This window comes from Vigna radiata, unplaced genomic scaffold (genome assembly GCF_000741045.1).
Source record: "Vigna radiata var. radiata cultivar VC1973A unplaced genomic scaffold, Vradiata_ver6 scaffold_206, whole genome shotgun sequence".
Lineage (NCBI taxonomy): Eukaryota > Viridiplantae > Streptophyta > Magnoliopsida > Fabales > Fabaceae > Vigna > Vigna radiata.
This window is the reverse complement of record NW_014542858.1, coordinates 653,382-673,033: the sequence shown is the minus strand read 5'-3', so window position 1 is coordinate 673,033 and position 19,652 is coordinate 653,382. Positions and strand designations below refer to the sequence as shown.

The 19,652-nt window shown below is 33.6% G+C and overlaps 1 pseudogene; it reads right to left on the bottom strand.

Annotated features, from left to right (window-relative positions):
* Positions 1–4,190: 4,190 nt before the first annotated feature.
* LOC111240964 lies at positions 4,191–6,830 on the bottom strand (annotated as a pseudogene).
* Between the last annotated feature and the right edge of the window lie 12,822 nt (positions 6,831–19,652).

The following is a 19,652-nucleotide window of genomic DNA, read 5'->3' as shown; positions in this document are numbered from 1 at the left end:
CCTTGAAAACACATTCATAAGGACTCGTGGACAGTGCTTAAGCTAGGCCTGGGTAGCACTCCTCATCCTTCGGTACAAAAGGGGATTTTTTTTCCCTGGTTAGCGATTACGGGGTCCTAGTAAGCAATTAAAACTGCATTTGTCATGTGACAATGGTGCAGGACCTCACCTCTCAACCTATAAACACCCTTAGTGGGTCTTCCCTTCACATAAGGGTGATAGAACTGGACATTTGTTATAACAATCACAAATGATGAATCTTAAATCATACTACAAAACAACAAATGGAATGAATATAACAATCACAATTCCAATTACCACTGTCTTTATTAACATTCAAAATAATTGTCCAAATACATATACAATTATTTAGACTTTAACATCTACCAATACTGCACTATTCACAAATTACATAAATCAGTCAAGTTTGGGACTATATCCAGTGTAGGGAGTTCTACAAGTTTTACTTTTGTAACGCTTTCGATGTCGTCCTTCTTTCATAACACTTGGTTTTTAATGAATGACGAACAAACAACTACAAAAAAAAAAATTGTTACAAATAACCAACAAAAGCCACAAGCCAAAAGCAAAAAACCACCAAAATGTTGAACAAAGCCAGAAGCAAAAAGCCAACCCCAAAATAGGAATACAAAAAAGGAAAAAAGTACATACCTTGTTTGAAGAACCAATGTCAGCGGACGAACCCATTGCACAAGAAAAGCTCAGGACTTCGACACAATGAACACCGAATGAGACACTTTCAACAGACCAACGACGGAGATCGGTGAACGTAGATCGTCGAAATCACGAACTCGAGAGGGAAAGAGAGACTTCGAACGGGGCTGATGGGTGTCGACGTCCAATCAAATTTGATGTGCAAGATAAGAAATGCAGTATAGCTAGGGAATGACCCTAGGTCGTCTCTCAAGGACCAAACTGCGGTTCAGAATCAGGTCTAACACAGTGGGGGGTTTTGAAATGTTGTTTGTGGATGCGGAAAAATTAAAATGAAATTAAAACAGTAAAAACGAAAATTCACGCGGGAACTAGGCAGCTCTGACCTTTGCTCAATGTTTTAACCATAACTTTTTCTACAAAGCTCTAAATGACATGAGGTTTTTTTTCCTGGAAAGTAGACTCAATTATCTTTCATTTGATATATAAAACGTAGCATTTGGACCTCTGGTATGGTTGCAGTAATTTTTTTAAAATCGAGTCCAGAAAGTGAAAATGCTAAACCCAACATTGTTAAGACAATTATCTAAACACAACTAAAGCTATTAAAATGCAACATGTAAACTAAACATTAAAAACAATTCATCATGGTAACAATACAAATAAAAGACACTTAAAAAGTTAAGGAACTAAAATGTTTCTCCATCTTTTGTCACTAGCCATGAGATGATGCAAGAAATGAAAGTACTTCAAATTAATTAAAATAAAGCAAGTAAAGTGCTTCCCTGCAGCAACCCGTAACACACTTCAAGAAAAATTCACACCTAAGCATAAATGAAATGAGCTTCTTCTCTCAACACATCACCACCGTGACCACTAGACTCTCTCCTATTCTTTTTTTTTTTTTATTCAATAAAAATAAAATAAAGGAATGTTAAAATGTTGCTTATTCTACTGCAGCACGTCACAACATCCAAAGAAAGAAAAGGAATAATTCGTGTGTGCCTTCCAAAGTAATAAGCACCGCTTGCTTAAATAAAACAGCCACCTCCAGCTTAAATAAAACAAACACTAGGCACAAAAATAAATAAATAAAAGAAGTTGCAGCTGTATGCTTCAGTGAAGTTGCTCAACGAGCTGTGAGCTTCCTAAATCAAAAATATAAATCCGTGCAGCTGGAATGAAAAAGAAGAAATAAAAGGATACCCAATACAAATCAATACTTCTAATATTCATCCAAAATCCAATTGCAAGGCCATAGTTTCCATCAAAGCTCTCTATCCCAACGTTGCAGCCAAGTGCCTCCGAGGAGAGTGACGGCTGGGACACTTCAATTGCCGCAATCCCAAGACAATGTCCCCTATACCCTACTGCCAGCGTGGCCACCTCTGAATATGCTGCTGGATCGCTTGAAGAATTTCTGGATGCACCTCCCTCCCAGCAGTTTCCGTGTGAAGGTGTTGAGTGTGAAGTTTGGGCCGTGCTGCAGTAGAAAAGTTGTGCTGGCTGCTCAATGAATGAAGCAAGGAGCTGGATGAAGAAAGTGAATGGACTGCAGACGTTTCTTCCTAGAAGAATGAATGAGCTGCTTTGTGCACCATCTTTTGCTGAATGACACCCCTCCTTTTAAAAAAAAACAAAAAGCCATGTGCACTTGTGGGTTGTGACATATTCTATTGCTAGATGTCGCTCTCCTTTTAATAAATCCACACCTCCATAATCATTTTAACTTCAAATAAAATTGATGTGGCATTTCTCTTTAAGTCTCAAAATATTATCCAATAATTTCCCTACAATTAATAATGCAAATAATTAGTCCCAGATAATTCAAATTAACTAAAATTAGAATTTCCGGTCAAATTAAGCATAATTAGGAAAAACGGGAAAATACCGGACAATTAAACACAATTCCCTGATTAAATTCGGTACAATAAGCTAAGTGATATCAATAAAATATTGACTCATCAGGGGCCAGCAACGACGGAGATTGTTGAGCGTCGACACAGATTGCTGAACGTCGAGAGAGAAATGCACAAAATGGAGAGAGAACTTTAAATGAAACTGAAGACCCTAAAATGAAGAGAGGAGAGAGTGTTGAACGAAGAAGGGTGGTTTCGGAACAATGAAGTTTGAAACCCTGACCCCTTTTCCAAATCAGATTTCTTTAATTTTTTTTTTTCAAAATGGCCCAATACGACACTGACACGTGTCGTTGTCAAGATGTTGTCAAATTCGCCTTGTCAACATATCACGATCCTTTAATTAAATCTGTTGGTAACTTTTTTCGGTAAAATGAGTGTTAATTTTTGGGTTAAATATGTTTTTGGTCCCTTAACTTTTAGTGAAAATTGAAATTAGTTCCTCTTCAAAACTTTGGCCTAATTTAGTTCCCTAACTTTAGAAATGTATGAATTTAGTCATTTTAACTAAATTTTGTAGATAAATTTATTTCATTTTTTTTTATCGCAGTTGGTTAGATGCATTCTCCAATTTTGGTGGGTACAGCGAGACGCTTAAAGTGGTTTTTTTTATGTGGTTCGGATAAGAACTTAACATCTTTTCGGTTCGTATATTTAAAATTGATATATCATAAACTATCACGTTTGTTAAAAGAAAATTGTTAAAAAATATTTCTTCCTATATTTGGCCAGAAAAAGGTAACATTTTCTTTTATGGATATTTTGATTTCATGTGTATTTGGTTGATTTTATGTTTGAGACGTGAACTCGGGAAGAAAAATGTATGTTGCATTCATGCTTGGTGAAGACAAACTGTGAAAAAAAACTTTCTGTATATTGCATATGTGTATATTTACAGGAGAGAAAGATGTACATATTTATAGAATAAAGAAGAAAGAAAAAACAAAAGAGAAGAACATAAAAATAACATAAAAAACAGAATAGAAGATGGTTATGGAGGTTGTGAATCAGATTTTAATGTGCTCTGACATATGAATCTATGTTTTTTAATGGTGAACTTGAAATACATGAATCTATGTTTTTTGATTGCGAAATATGAGAAACTTTTCATTTATAGAAGACAAATGAATACGTATACGTATAATAACTGTGTAGTTCTGAAACATATAAACAGAAATGATGAAAAAATATGAAGAAGAATAGAATGCTACGTACTGGAAGTGGCAAGCAAAGAAGAGAGCCAAAGGAGCAACAAGCCTAACATAAGCCATTCTTTGATTTTGTAGATTTCTTATTATGAGTTTTGTGATGTGTTAGGGTCTCTTTTTGCATGTAACAATTTATACGCATTATTGGTGTGTTTTCTTCAACAGGATTAATGGTGATAAAATAATTATAAAAATTAATTATTTCATATACCTAAATTTTTTACATTCATTTAATATTATTTTTACTTATTTTTTATTTTCTTTTTAAAAATATAAAATTTTATATTTTTATAATTATTTTAGGGTTAAATATGATTTTAGTCCCTCAAGTGTCAGTTATTTTTGGTTTTAGTCCATACTCAGAACATTGATAGCATTTAATCCTCTTAGTATTAAAACAAGTAACTTTAGTCCTTAAAAATGGACGGCGTCAAGTTTTTGTTGATGTGGCTAACGGTGTTGTCACGTCTTCTGCTGGGTTCACTGTGCACTACCTGCCACGTTGCGCATTTTTACATTTGGACTCCTCGTGCACGAGAGAAAACGATCTTTGGGATGTGTGTTCCCCCTCGCCAGCGAGACCAACCATCACCAGTAGTTGGCCAAGACGTCGCCGTCATCGGCCAAGACGTCGGCGTCCCCGTCGTTCGCCGCCAGGGGCGTTCCCATTCTAGTATCGGGTTCCCTTCTCCTCCTCTATTTCGGGTCGTTGAAGCTCTTTCCCTCCACTGTCAATCTCCGTCTGGAGTGAGCCCAACTGTCCGAGACGCAAGACACGGCGCCGCCAACGCCCCAAGTCACGGCCACCGCGAGCCACCAACATCAAAAAGCCTTTTCTCCTCTTCGGTTACTCTACCCTAAAAATTTCGAAATTATGGGTTCATTCTGGCTGTTGCGTGTCGAAATTAAAGAGAAAACCTTTTTGGGTATGAAGAACTTGAGGGGATATCTTGAGAAACAGGTTGTGGCAGATGATCTGCCTCCCACTTTTTCAACCACCACCGAACCCATTTCCCTTTCTCTGCTTCCTTCATCATCTCTCATCGTTCTGCACCGACCCTGAATATATTCCATTGCCTTGGCTGGATTCAAATTGAAAAAAATAATGTATTTAATCTTCTACTTCAGATGATTGGATTAAGATTTTAAAATCACAGAGAAACAGTAAGAAAGATGCTTTACATTTTTATTTAATCAAGTTCAAAGTTATCAAGAAAGATTGAAACTTGATTTGGTTGAAGAGAAACAGAGTCGCAGTGCAAGCTGAGGTACGTATATATTCGATACACAATTTTGAAATTTTTAGGGTGCAGTAACCCATAATTTCACCTTAAAAATTTTGAAATTATGGGTTTGTTCTGCACTGTTTGTCTTCCATGGCTGTTGCGTTTCTGGTTTTCTTGCAGGTCTGGGTGGTTCGTTCTGGGCACAGATTGCGTTAGGTTTCTCCATCTTCTTTATCGAGGTTTTCTCGCGTTTCTTTGTTTCGTTCTGATTATGGCTCGCTGCTGCCATGGAGGGAGGAACTACTTCTTTTCATTCGGTTTCTCAATGGTGAAAGCGGTGTTCGTCTCGCGACGGAGGAGGTTGGAGATATGTTCTCGGCGACGACAGTGGAGGGCAACGACCCTGACTTAGTGGCAGCGGCACCGTTGCGACAAACGACTGGCGTCGTTCACGAACAGGAGGGTTTCCCTCGCACAAACAGGAGGCCCCTCTAGATTGGGTGGAGTTGCAAAAACCAATGTGGCAAATAGAGATCAGTGAACCTGGCAGAAGACGTGGCAACACCGCTAGCCACATCAACAAAAACTTGACGCCGTCCATTTTTAAGGACTAAAGTTACATGTTTTAATATTAAGAGGATTCACTAGTAAAAAAAGGTTTTCTAACATGACTAATATGTCTCGGTTTATACAAACCCGAAGCAAATATAAATGCAGTGACAGTATCGCAATTCGAACAAATTTATAGACCTCGGTTCAACAGGAACCGAGGCATAATAGCCATATTATCTCGGTTAAAAACCACCCGAAGCATATAGTTTGCTTATAGGCATCGTTTGGAGGAAGAAATCAAGGCAGTAAAAGTATATTACTTCGGTTAAGGGTATAACCGAGTCAATATATGTTAAGTATTTCACTGCCCGCAGCAAGTTACCTTAGTTAGCCTACTGGCACACTATTCTTCTCTCTCCCTGCATCCAAGCGAAAAGCTCTCCACTGTTCTTCTCTCTCACTGCATCCAAGCGAAAAGTGTTCTTTGTTGGATCCAAGCACTCCATCATCGTCTCCGCCAGAGGGTCGCCGATAGGTCGTCGTCGCCGCTATAGTGTTCTCCAAACACCATCGTCGGTGCTGCCACTTAACGACTACCTCACCGCCGCGCCTCCGCGTTGTTTCCTCACTACTGCTCCCTCCCTACTGCGTCCACAACGTCACCGCCGCTACCTCCCCGCTGCTGCCTCGCCGTCGCATGGTCAAGACAGTGTTGTCGCTGCATTGCCGCCATCCTCGCGTGGTCCTCCTAGGCTCTTGCTCCACCGCCACATCGCGTTGTCTCCACACTGTTGTCGCAGTCGCTCCCACAGTCCTAGTCATCGCTGTCGTGGTCATCCTTGGCTTGGTAAGTGAAATTTTTTTGGAGCTTGTTCTTGGTCTTTTTTCTGGATCCAGAGATATTGGAAACCCCATTTTCAAATAAAACCCTCAACTGTGAATTTTCCCACTTTTCTTAACCTGGCCCTTCTTATCAATCATTCTAGCATGCACATTTTTGTTGTTCAATTTCCTCTCCTTTGCCTCTTCCACCCCTTTAACCCATTTCTCTTGTCCAACTTCAATTCTAGGGTGTTCCACCAGATCTTTGAGAGAAAGCTCGTAGCTTGAGTCTTGGAAGCGGGGGAAAGGCAGCGATAGTGGTTTTTGCGGTGATGAGGACTCTTTGATGGACTCGTGGATCACAAAGGAGGGGAACACATGCCAGATTCATCATCCACCTTTGACCCTGTTTCGAATTGCATTTCCATGTCGTTGCAGCTGTGGTAATTCTTGTAGTTTTTTGGTGGCTTCTTTGAAGCTACTAAACCAGAGTTTGTGGCTCCCTAAGCATCATAAGTATGAGTTGTCGTATGTTCTTTTCCATTCAACAGAGGAAAAGAAATCATGGGTTGTTGGTCTCTTTGCGGATGAAACATGTTACAAAAATAACGAGGGTTATGTTTATGCTTGTGTGGTTGGTTTCAAAGGGAGAGTGTATCAGGGGATTAGAATGAGAAAAAGCAAAACCTTATGACATCGATTAAAATGAACCGAGGCGTAATCTTATTTTTTTTAAACTCGGTTAATAACTGAGGCATAAAGGAGAAGATTTTTTTACTTCGTCTGAATATGCCTCGGTTAAAAAATCGGTGCTTATGAACGAAAACAACCGAGGTCGATTTTGTTTACTGCACTAGTGATTAAATGCTATCAATGTTCTGAGTAGGGACTAAAACCAAAAATCACTAATAGTTGAGGGACTAAAAGCATATTTAACCCATTATTTTATTCTCATTATCTGTGTCAAATAAATATACCATTATTCAGTAATTATTCATACGGCCCTCGAGGTGCACGTGGAAATTTTGTCATCAGTCTTCACGTCAAGCTCTTACTTGCGTTGTTCACTTGACGTCTCCGTTTGTGCAGTCACTTTCCAGTTTAAAGGAAAAAAGTTAGTTTGACACGATTTAAAAGAAAAGCATTTGATTGACACGATTTTTAATAATATAATTATAATTTTAAATTAAAAAATATAATTATAATTAAAATATTATTATTTAACCGTGTTAGATGAATGTGTTTGTTCTTTTCCTTTTTTTTTTCGAAGACGACAAAATTAGTTGTTGAAGCCGATTTGTCTAGAATTTACGGATGAACTTGCGTTAGAAGACAATATCGCGGATAGAGGTGAGGAAGATGTGGCTCGCAATGGAGGTGCTGTAGGGAGTGGTGGAGGGAACAAAATGCTCCAGCTGCATAAATCCTTGTTTACCTTGATGCGAGGCGGGAACAGTGGAGAATTAGTTCCAAAAATTAAGAGATTTGATTGTTATAAAAAAAAAAAAATTGGAAACCATTAATATGAAAGAGAGACAAAAAAATGGACACAACATAAGAAAGAAGAGAAAAAATACACCACATCAGCACAGAGTTAATCCCGTTACTGTCAATTTAACGGATATGATTTTATTCATACAATTTTTACAACTTTAAGACCCAATCTATATACTTTTATAACTTAGTATTAAAAAAAAAAAACCATTTAACATAGAGACCAAGTAAGTATTTAAACCTTTAATAAGTATTTAAACCTTTAATAAACTAATATAGTGTAAGTTCTCAACTACTCTATATTGCTATATTTATATTCTAAGTTCAATAGCTAATACATTTGACTAAAGGCTATATGTCATCAAATATTTTCAAAAATGAATTAAAGTTAAAATTAGTATGTGAATGAGTAATAAATTATTTTATACATGCAACATTGGGTCATAAATATTACTTGATCCTATTCTCTTTTAAAACCAGCTTTCACAAATTGCATGATATAATAATCACATTTATAATTTCCACTTTGTTTATTGCAGTTTGCATTTGACACAAATTTAAAATAGTGATACAAGATTTTTACAAACAAATATACATCCAAAGATTAACACATGTAATGAACCAAAATTTAGTGAAATATATAAAATGTAGATTTATAAGTTTATGTACTAATAAACTAATAAAAAGAGATTAATATTTTTAAACTGTTCCATGAACAATTCAAAATTCACTAGAATTACTGACGACAACCTCAAACAAATTTAAATAAAGTTTAAGTTGTTTAAAATTGGAGAAATATTAAACAAATTAATGTATTAAATCTCAAACGAGAAAATGATGATCACTTAATATTTGTTGAAGGTTAACACCTCTAAACTCAATCTCAACATGTTTAACAAAAAAAATATATTTCTAATTAGTAAATCAGTGTTGGACGGAGGATTTGAATAGAGTTTTCAATTTTTTGTAAATCAGTGTTGGACAGTCTACAATAGATGTTACCACTTGAGTTTCTAAAATAGTGTTTAATGGAAAATATTTGAAAAACAAAACCAAGAAAACACTCTTTGTTTTTATATTGGTTCGTTCCAAACCGAGCTACACCCAGTTGTTCCTTAAATTTCTTTAAGGTGTTCCACTTATCACGAATGATTATAAAGCAATTTAACCACTCTAGGCGTATAACAACTGGTTAGACAAGTATAACCACTCTTGATATCACTAGTCTATCTGACTAGATGGTCTTAATTCCACTAAGTTAACCTTACAAGGATTTTACTTCATTTTTTAAATCAAACACAAAGGTGTTTGAAACATTACAAGAAGAGAATGTTTAACTCTCTTTGAGAGGATTTGAAAAAAAATACAATGATATTTTGAAAACTTATAAAAGAACTTTTGTTTCAAAGACAAATCTTAAGAGAAAGAGCTTAGAGAGAAGCAATATGAACGTATTACAATAATATAATTCTTGTTGTTATTCTCTTCTTACAATACTCTTTATATAAAAATCTTTGAAAAAAATCTGTTACGCAGAATTTGTGACGTTCTTCTAGAGATGTGTCTTTTAAGGTAGAGTCAAAAGTTATGTTATATCTTGACAGAATAACTCTGTTGTGTGTACGGAAATGATAGACAAAAAGCATGTATGAAATATTCCTTGAATATATTTCTATCTCTTAACTTGTTCTAATTCTGAGTAGATTTTTTAAAAAAGGTGAAAATCTGCATTTAAGAAGGTAGATAGATATTGAAAATTAACTATCCTCATGTACAAGGATGTTTGCTTACCAAACATTTTGAGTTGAACCCAATTTTCAGTTTCAAGAAAATAGTGATGCATATGTACTTGTTTTCAACAGGACAAAACCTCGGCACGCATAATTATGAGTGTTAGTTAACAATAGTTTTTAGAGTTAACATGTCGAAACATGCTTCTTATAATTTGACTGTCTTTGTTAGAAGCCAAAGTTTAGATGTTCTTTATTCTGTTAAATGTTTTCGTCATCTGCTAAGGTTACTGCTATTTTAAGCAAAGTTGTATTAGGTTAACAAACTGATGTACCAATCAACCAATTTTCCTTTTCTTGATGTAACTATGTCTCTTTTTTTCTTACGTATTTCCAACAAAAGAAATTACTCACTCAGAATAACGCTCTTGTTTATTAACTCATGTAGCAGGATCCTACTACAGTAACCAACTATACGAGTTGGTTAACACTCCTTTTATTTATAGCAATAGATGCATCATAAGCTTTTATTTAATAAAGTAGTAGAAGATGCATCATGCATGACCACTTTTTCACAGGCACACACGCATTACTTGGTAATTGCTGCAGGCATGGCCAAGAAGCCTTTAAGAGCTTCAGAATCAGAGTCAAAGCACCAACCATAATCGATGTTGTTATTGGGATAACGAGCACAGAAGTTGCCACTTCCTTTCTTCATGCATTCATCATCAGATTGACATAAGTTCGGATGTTCGTCTATCATCTTCGCCACAGATGAAAGTCCCTCTCGATTAATGCAGAAACCATAAACTGGTCCAGAAAGGACGCAGATGGTTTCTGGAGAATTAGACGGTCTTCTTGAATAAGCCTTTTATTTGGTCGGTAATATCGATGAAGCTACTGCGAAGGTTACAAACTTAGAAACGGAAAGCAATTTGAAGAAATGACTTTAAATCTTTGTGTATTGACTCCAATCAAATTGTTTGGGATTCAGAAGTGAAGGAAATCATTTTACCTACTAATAGCGGACAAATTGGAGTATTACCTAATCATGCGCCTATTGCCTTCACTTTTCGTATCTGTTTATCTGAAAAAAAAAATTCTTTTAACAATATTTTTAAATAATTTTTTTACAATATATACATGATAGTTTGTGATTGATCCATTTCAAATATTTTTTTAAACACAAATTCAAATAAATCAATAAAATATTGACACGTATCTTATTATCAAAAAATTGTTAAAATATCATATATTTTTTAATAATAATACAATTATGATTTTAAATTAAAAAATAATATAATTATAATCAAAATATTATTATTTAACCGATAAATATCCTTTTCTTGTGTTAAAGTACCACCGCGCAGTTTAAAGCGGTAGACATTTGATGGGATAAGAAGAGGCTACAGAAATATAAGAGATATAAAAGATGAGATGTTTTGTACAAAGGAATTTGGTATTTTAATTTATTATTCTGTTTCATATAAAGTAAAATATGACAGAAAATCACATATTTATAATATGTTTTAATTTTTATTTTTTAGATTTAAATAATAACAAAGTATATTTTTATCTTTATAGGAAAATACTTTTAAATGAAAATATTTTTAAAAATCAATTAAATAAAAATGATAACAAGTATATGTTGTTTATTGTTAATATTTGTTTATTTAAATTAAGTTTTTAGAAATATTTCTGTATTAAAAATATCTTTAAAATGTAAAAAATCAAGTTTAATATATGTTAAATATTTGATATTTTATCATATTTTTTTGTTTTATTATTACAAGTAATAAAGTGAATAAGTAAAGTATTTTTCTCCCAAGAAACTTATGCAACTCACGACAATTTTTTTTTTATAACTCAATTAGACATAAAAATGTACAAAACAATACAAAAAACTTTTTTTTTTCACATCAAGGCATACTAGTCCTAATCCCTTACCAACTAGTTCTAAATTAATATATAATCCGTTAGTCAATTTAACATACAATTTGCATTAAGTCCGATCTCAAGAATGACCAAGTTAATGAGTCTATCCCTAGATCCCAAATCACTTAGGTGTTTTATCTATCACTTAGGTGTTTTATCTATGTTCATGTTCAAAGACATTCAAATAACATTATATTTTCATACAATGATAGTAAATTCAAGAAAGAGCATATGAACGAACAACGATATATTGAACAAAAAAATACATCACGGTGAGTTCATTACATTCAATCCCAACGAGAAATTTAACTACTCCTAGTCATCTAGAACGTACACATTTGAAGCAATCCCTTGCAAAAATGGTGTCTTGATAACTTGAAGTAGTCTCTTGAAGTTCTTGAGATGTTTTCGTTTCTTTCCTCTCTTTCTGTCTATTTCCCACTTTAAAAGCCAAATTAACTTAACTAACAGCACACAGGTGTGTGTGCGCTGTGGGAATTTTTTTCTAACTGCTACTTCTTTAACTGGTGCTATTTGCTCAACGCACAGGTAATGGTGCGTTTTGTGAATTTCTTCCTGGCTCTGCGAAATTTGGCTTGCGCTTAACGAGAAACATTTAAAAGAACTCTACTGATGTATAAGTTCATGTATAATTAACTAAACAAATTTCTTACTTTCTATTATGAATAAATACAAATTTGAGCTAATTAACAAGTCTGAAAACATGTATGTTTTCATCCTTATCATTTATATGTAAAGGACATAAGTAAAATAAAATAACATCCATTCATATAACATATTTTTCATATCTCTTATACTTCTCTATCTCCTTTATATTCCATATTATTAATTTGAAATTAATATAAAAAGGATAATTTTTCAAAAACATGCTTTGAAATGCTTTTTAGATCATCACCGTTGTACAACATGCTCTTAACAACGATTAAATTCGGTTTACAAAGAAGACTTTTGGACCGTCGTTATATAAATCATAGTCAAAAGTTAAATGAATTCACAACGATTTCAAACCTTCTTTAAAAATTTGGAAAACATCCATAGTTATTAAAAAAAAAAATCGTTGTTTGAGAATGGTTCAAACTCAAGCTTCATTAAAAAAAATAAAAATTAAATAAAAGAGTTAAATATGTTTTTGTTTCTTAATTTTTAATTTGGATTAAAAATTAAATAAAAAATTAAAGTTGGATCTTTTTCGAAACTTTGGATTAATTTAGTTTCTTATTCTTAGAATAACGTGAATTTAGTCCTTCTAGTCAAATTTATTTGCAATTTCAAAAGCATTAGTAACATTAAACAAAAAATGTGTCAAACAGTGTAAACAACTAAAATGCTATCATAAAATATGTTTGAAGTATTAATTAAATAAACTTAACAAAATTTTGTTAGAAAAACTAAATTCACACATTTCTAAAGTAGAGAAACTAAATTGAATCAAAGTTTTGAAAAGAGACTAATTTAAATTTTCACTTAAAATTAAGAGATCAAAACATATTTAATCCTAAATAAAAAATATAAAGATACAAAAATCCATTGTTAAAAAGTAAACAAATTATGACAATTAGATCCAATCGTTGTTAGAAAAGATAAAAAGTAAAAAAATTGGGAAACAAATATGGTTTTTTACAATCGTGGCTAGATGTTAATTTTTTTTAAATGTTGAATTAGAAATATACATAGACCACAATTCTGCAAAAATATTTTACAAACAATCACATTTGCTACTTCATACAAATAAAATTATACAAAATTATAAAATTTATAACAACAATTAATTAATCTTCGGAACAAAGATTGATAAAAATATAAAATTTAATAAACTAATATACTCTAACATCTGAACTACTTTATATTTATATTCTAAGTTCAATAAGCTAATACATTTGATCAAAGACTATAAAATAATATTTGCAAAGTGAATTGAAATTAAAATTAGACTATGAATAATAAATTATTTTATACATGTAATAGTGGGTCATAAATATTACTTGATCCTATTCTCTTTTAAAACAAGCTTTCACAAATTGCATGATATAATAACTACATTCATAATTTTCACTTTGTTTATTACACTTTGCATTTGACATGAATTTAAAACGGTGATACAATATATTTACAAACAAATATGTATCAAAAGACGAATACAAATCCATGAATCAAAATTTAGTGAAATATAACGTAGACTATAAGTTTATGTATTAATAAAATAATAAAAAGAGATTAGTATTTTAAAACTATTCCACTCAACAATTCAAAATTCACTAGAATTACTCTCAGGACAACCTTCAACAAATTTAAATAAAGTTTAAGTTGTTTAAAATTAAAGAAGTATTAGACAAATCAATATATTAAATTTTAAACGAGAAACTAATTATCACTTAATATTTGTTCAAGGTTAACACCTCTCAACTCAATCTCAACATGTTTAACGAAACAAATATTTCTAATTAGTAAATTAGTGTGAACGAAGGGTTTGAATAAAGTTTTCAACTTTTTGTAAATTAGTGTTGGATGGTCTGTAATAGATGTTACCACTCGAGTTTCTAAAATAGCGTTTAATGGAAAGTCTTTGAAAAACAAAACCAATAAAACACACTTGTTTTTATACTAGTTTGTTCTAAACTGAACTATATGTAGTTCTCCCTTGAATTCCTTTAAGGTGTTCCACTAATCACGAATGATTATAAAGCAGTTTAACCACTCTGGGTGTATAACTAGCCAACTGGTTAGACGAGTATAATCACTCTTGGTATTACTAGTCTATTTGACTAGACAATCTAACTCCACTAGATTAACCTTANAAGTTTTTACTTCATTTCTAAAATCAAACACAAAGGTGTTTTGAAAGATTACAAGAACAAAATGTTTAACTCTCTTTGAGAGGATTTGAAATAAATATAATGATATTTCGAAAACTTGTAAAAGAACTTTTCTTTTTAAAGACAAATCTAAGAGAAAGAGCTTGGAGAGAAGCAGCATGAACGTATTACAATAATATAATTCTTGTTGTTATTCTCTTCATGCAGTCGTCTTTATATAGAAATTTTCAAAAACGATCTGTTACCCAAACCTTGTGACGCTCTTCTAGAGGTGTATCTTCTAAGCTAGAGTCAGAAGCTATGTTGTGTCTTGGCAGAACACCTGTACTGTGTGTATGGAAAAGATAGACAGAAAACATGTATGAAATATTCCTTGAATATCTTCCTATCTTTTAATGTTGTTTTAATTATGAGCAGACTTTTTAATAAAGGAGAAAATCTGCATATAGAAAAAGAAAACACAACGCAATAGACAAAGAAATACTAAAAAGTATATGCTTTAAAGTGTTAGACGATCCTTAGCGTTTAGGCAAGATTCAAGTATGTTGTCTAGTGCAGTCTATTTGAGTAACATATCTCATTTAGTAAAAACAAGTTGTAGTGTTGTCTAAACTTTCGTTAGATGTTATTCATTTTAGACGCTCTGTTACAATTCCTTATAGTATTTAACGCTTAGAGGGTCAAGCATGCATTAGACGCTATTCTAATTGGACGCTCTTATATCGTTTATGATACTTAAAGTGTAGCGTTTAGTGTGACATCCCAATAATATACGACATGCATATAATAAGACGTCATCACATACAATACTGGAAAGCAGTTAGAAATGTACTAAAATATTAGGATTACTCTCATCCTAGAAATAACTGAAAATTTAAAACATAAAGTGCTAGAGAGTATCTCAAAATAAATTAAGTTGAAAGTGTTTCAAAAGAGCATAAGAGAAACTAGGGAAGTCCTATAGAGTCTAGGCAGCAACATCTTCATTTTCTTCCACGACATGCTCTAGTGAAACCTCATTCTCTTCTGCTCACATCCAAAAGGATGATCATTGCAACAGGAAAACACACACAACATAGCACAACACAACAAGCAAGGCAAGGGTGAGCTAATTATATAAAAAGCATACAACATAATAATATGAGTCATACAAGAACAAAATTCAATTAAGCAAGATAAAACACACAACCTATGCATGTTATATTCTAGACTTGACACGTCCGGACTTTAGAATGATAGACGAGCTATGGTAGGTCTTGCACCCGTGGTGACTTATGAAAGTTGGGTTCCCCACCCTGCCACACTCACGAGGTTAGCCTGTTCCGCGCCTTGGAGCATACTGGAAGCCTCCAAGACTAAGACCTCCTATTACTCCTCACCACATGGTTCAATCTCTCTAGGTGAGTATGATTGACCATTGGAGTTTTAGGATGACCCCCAAGACTGAGCTCCCACTTTCATTCTAAAACACTAAGAATCTCACCGAGAGATTCTACACAGATGGAACTTAGTTTACCACTTGGATCATACTTTCATCACTTTGTAATCATATACTTTTTGTCACAATCAACATATACATAATCTCAACAATACCTTAATCACCAATCACAAATTATAAAAATAAATACTCCCTAATTTAATCTAAGTTAATCAATACCATAATGATAGCTCCATGGTTGGTGCTATTCTTTGCAGATCCGTGAACTTCAACCGATGAAAGAGTAACAGCAGATGCAAACGGAAGTTGGAAGGCAATGTGCAGCGGAAGGAATTTGTATAATGGAAAGTGAAGTGGATTGAAGTGCTTTGATGGAATGGAACTAGCTCAGAAGGCCTTCTCTCGGAAGGAAGCTAGAGGAGAAATGGAAGGAAGCACAAGGTTGTTGACTCTCAGTGGAGAAATGGCTGGAAACAAGCATCAGCAATTCATTTCTCTCAAACATCAAAAGTGTTTTTACAATGTTAGCTAGGAGAATTTATAAGTGATTCTCCAAGCTTTGGATGGTAGAGATGAAAGCAAAATAATGCAGATCTAGAAACACGTGGCTGCAGCGTGAGATACATGAAGAACTTCTGGAATCAACAAGGCACCGTGCATGGAAGTGCAGCAAGCATGCAACAGAATCACGTATCAGACGTGGTGATGTGTGAATCATATGTATTTCTTGAGGTAACCCCTTGCTTGCTAAACTCACCCCTTTCCCTTTGTGTAAATGACTTCTTTGCCCTTCTTCTTGGGTTGGTTTGGTCCATGCTAAATCATCTAGTTGATCCATGATCTCCTAGCTTTATTAGACCTACAAAACACATATAAACATATTAAAGAGAATCCTTCTAAGACTTAGAGAAAGAAAATCAAGAAAAGTCTTTCTTCACTTTCCTTTCTTAGCCTTAGCTTTAGTTAATACTTCTTTGAATGGAATGCCCTAAATGGGTTTCCATCATACCCTCCCTTTTGAAAAACGATTTGTCCTCAAATCGGGAAGATATAAAGAAGCACAACTTTGGTTTGTCACTTTCCTCCTGGATCAAAGACATATCTACAATAAGCATCAAATATATCTCCAATTAGTATCAATCCAAGAAAGAATTTTTTTGTGGAAGTAACTTTAGAATAAGGACTTTGTTTTATAGTTTTAAGGAAATTTGAAAGTCCTAATTCACAAGTCACTTTTCTTTTATCTTAAGTTTCTTGTATCCCTAAGGGTAATAATGACTCAAGATTTAAATTGCCATATTTTAAAAAGGGTAATATAATGAAAATTGGTATGGCAATTAGTTTGAAAGAGAAGTTATCATGAAAAGACTTAAAGATAATTGAAGAAGAATTAAAGGATTGGAAACCATCCCTTTTTGTTTCCCTTGTATTTGTAGGAGTAAAATTTGCCATTAGTAGCAATTGCTCGTTTTCTCTCTTTTCTTCTTTTCTCTCTTCTTCTTTTCTTCTCTTGTCTTCTTCTCTCTTTCTCTTTTCTTCTTCTATCTCTCTTCTTTTCTTCTTCTATTTCTCTCTTCTTTTCTTCTCTCCTCTCTTCCTCTTCTTTTCTTTTAATCTCTCTATCTCTTTTCTTATTCTTGATTTCTTTAAGTCTTACCCCAAATTCTAATTCTCTCCTAAGAAATCCATGATCATTTAAACTCTCAAGAAACATTTTTCCATCTTTAATGCAATCTCTAATTAATTCTAGGTTTCTTTTAATTCTTGAAGGCACAAACTTTCTTCTCATGCAAGCTTTTAAATCATACCAATCCCTAATGGTGGACTTTCTACCTTTCCTAACATGGTATTGTCTTTCATCCCACCACTCTCTTGCATGTTCTTCTAACTTAGAGAGATAAATGCTAAGGACATTATATTCACTCTCTTTATAAAACCAAAGATCTATTTTATCAACTTCTTTTTCCCAAGCTAGGTATGTTAATGCACCTATGTCTTTACCAAAGAATGGAAGATTCCTAGCTTGTTTAAACATTTCATCATTATTATCTAGAGTAGACAACCTATATGAAGAAGACCTAGAAGAAGACCTATATGAACTATAACAAGACATCTTTGTTCTTAAAAGTTTTCTTATTCTAAAGGTTTAAAAGTTTCACTTTTAGACAAGTCCCAGGTAAGAGAGGTGAGTCATGAAGACTGCTTAAGTACCAAATCTTACCTTAGCCAGAAATGTCTTAAGCTACTAGCTAATTCCCCTTTAAAATAAAATTACCTTTAAAATCAAAGGACTCAACAAAACAAAAGACTACACTCCTAATATTCAGACTCTAAGGTTACCTAGACGCTTTGCAAGAATGAAAAGAAGTGAAGTCTCCTAGGTGAGGTTTGGACTTTGGATCCAAAACACACTCACCGTCTACCAATTTTAAATGAAACAATTAAAGAAAAGTTGGCAAATGATGGAAGAACACTTGTGAGTTCTTTCCAACCACTTGCATGAATGGCCTTTTACAACAAATGAAATTGTAACAAAATTACAACTTGTAAGAAGAAAGAATGGGGTTTGAGAGATGCAACTTTGGCTGCTCTTTAAGAAAAATTGATTGACTCTGCTGCAATCACACAAAGCTCACATTTGTTGTATGGTGAGGTGTAGTTTGCAGCAATTAAATTTGGTGTAACTACTGCAACTCTCGGCAGTTTCCAGTAGGGGAATTTTGCAGCACCAAAAGCCACTTTCCTTTGTGCTTTCCACCACTTTTCCACTCCCTAGGAGGCTACCGAAGATGAAGAACCTCTGGAAAGACCAATTCCAGTCGAATGCACCTCAAACAGATCACAAATCACTCAAGAATTAGTGCAATCAGCGAATCAGATTATCACAATTTGCTGCAGAACCAGACTGCACTACAACACCTTTTATCAAACAAGTGGTAGGCAAGATGGCCAAAAATTGAAATTAAAGCAAGAAAAGTAATGTGAACACGGTGGCACAGCAAAATGGAACTTAGGAATAGTTCTAGAACAGATTAAACAAGCAAGAAAAGACTCAATACAGTGAGAAAACTGTGTGCAATGAAACTGTTTGATGAAATTGCCAAACTGTTTGACAAAATGCCACAATGAACTGCAGAATTTATGTTTTCTGGTTTTAAACTCTCAAAACTGGATTGCAGGGATTACTTTGCTTTTTTAATCATTTGTTTACATTTGTATAAGCTTTGAAATGTGTTTGTAAACAGAATCCCCAGCTTTTTCCAATCCAGAACCGAAATCTAATTACGTACAGTTGCAAACAGCAAGAAAAATTGCATTCTGCACTAACAAATGCATGTGAAAATGGTGCTTTAAGATGCAATTTTTCACAGATGCGTTTAGACACCTAAAGTGATTATTGGAGCAACTTTGGAGGCATATTTTGAATGTGTATAAACTGTCAAACAGCAAGGAAACAATCTGCAACCAAAAATCACTAGTTCACTTCCAAAATTAAGCAAATTTGATGGTTTCGGAAGTGAATTTGACACTTCAAGAAAAATGTCCATTACATACAGCCCAAATCCGTATATAACCTTAAAAATCTGTATGTAAAATGTGGTTATATACGGATTACATACGGTCAAAAATCCATATATAAAGTGACTGTAGCTAAAGTTATATACTGATTTGTCCGTATATAAGTTATATACGGATAATCCGTATATAACTTATATACGGATAATCCGTATATAACTTATATACGGTTAATCTGTATATAACTTATATACGGTTAATCCGTATATAACTTATATACGGAAAAATCAGTATATAACTTAT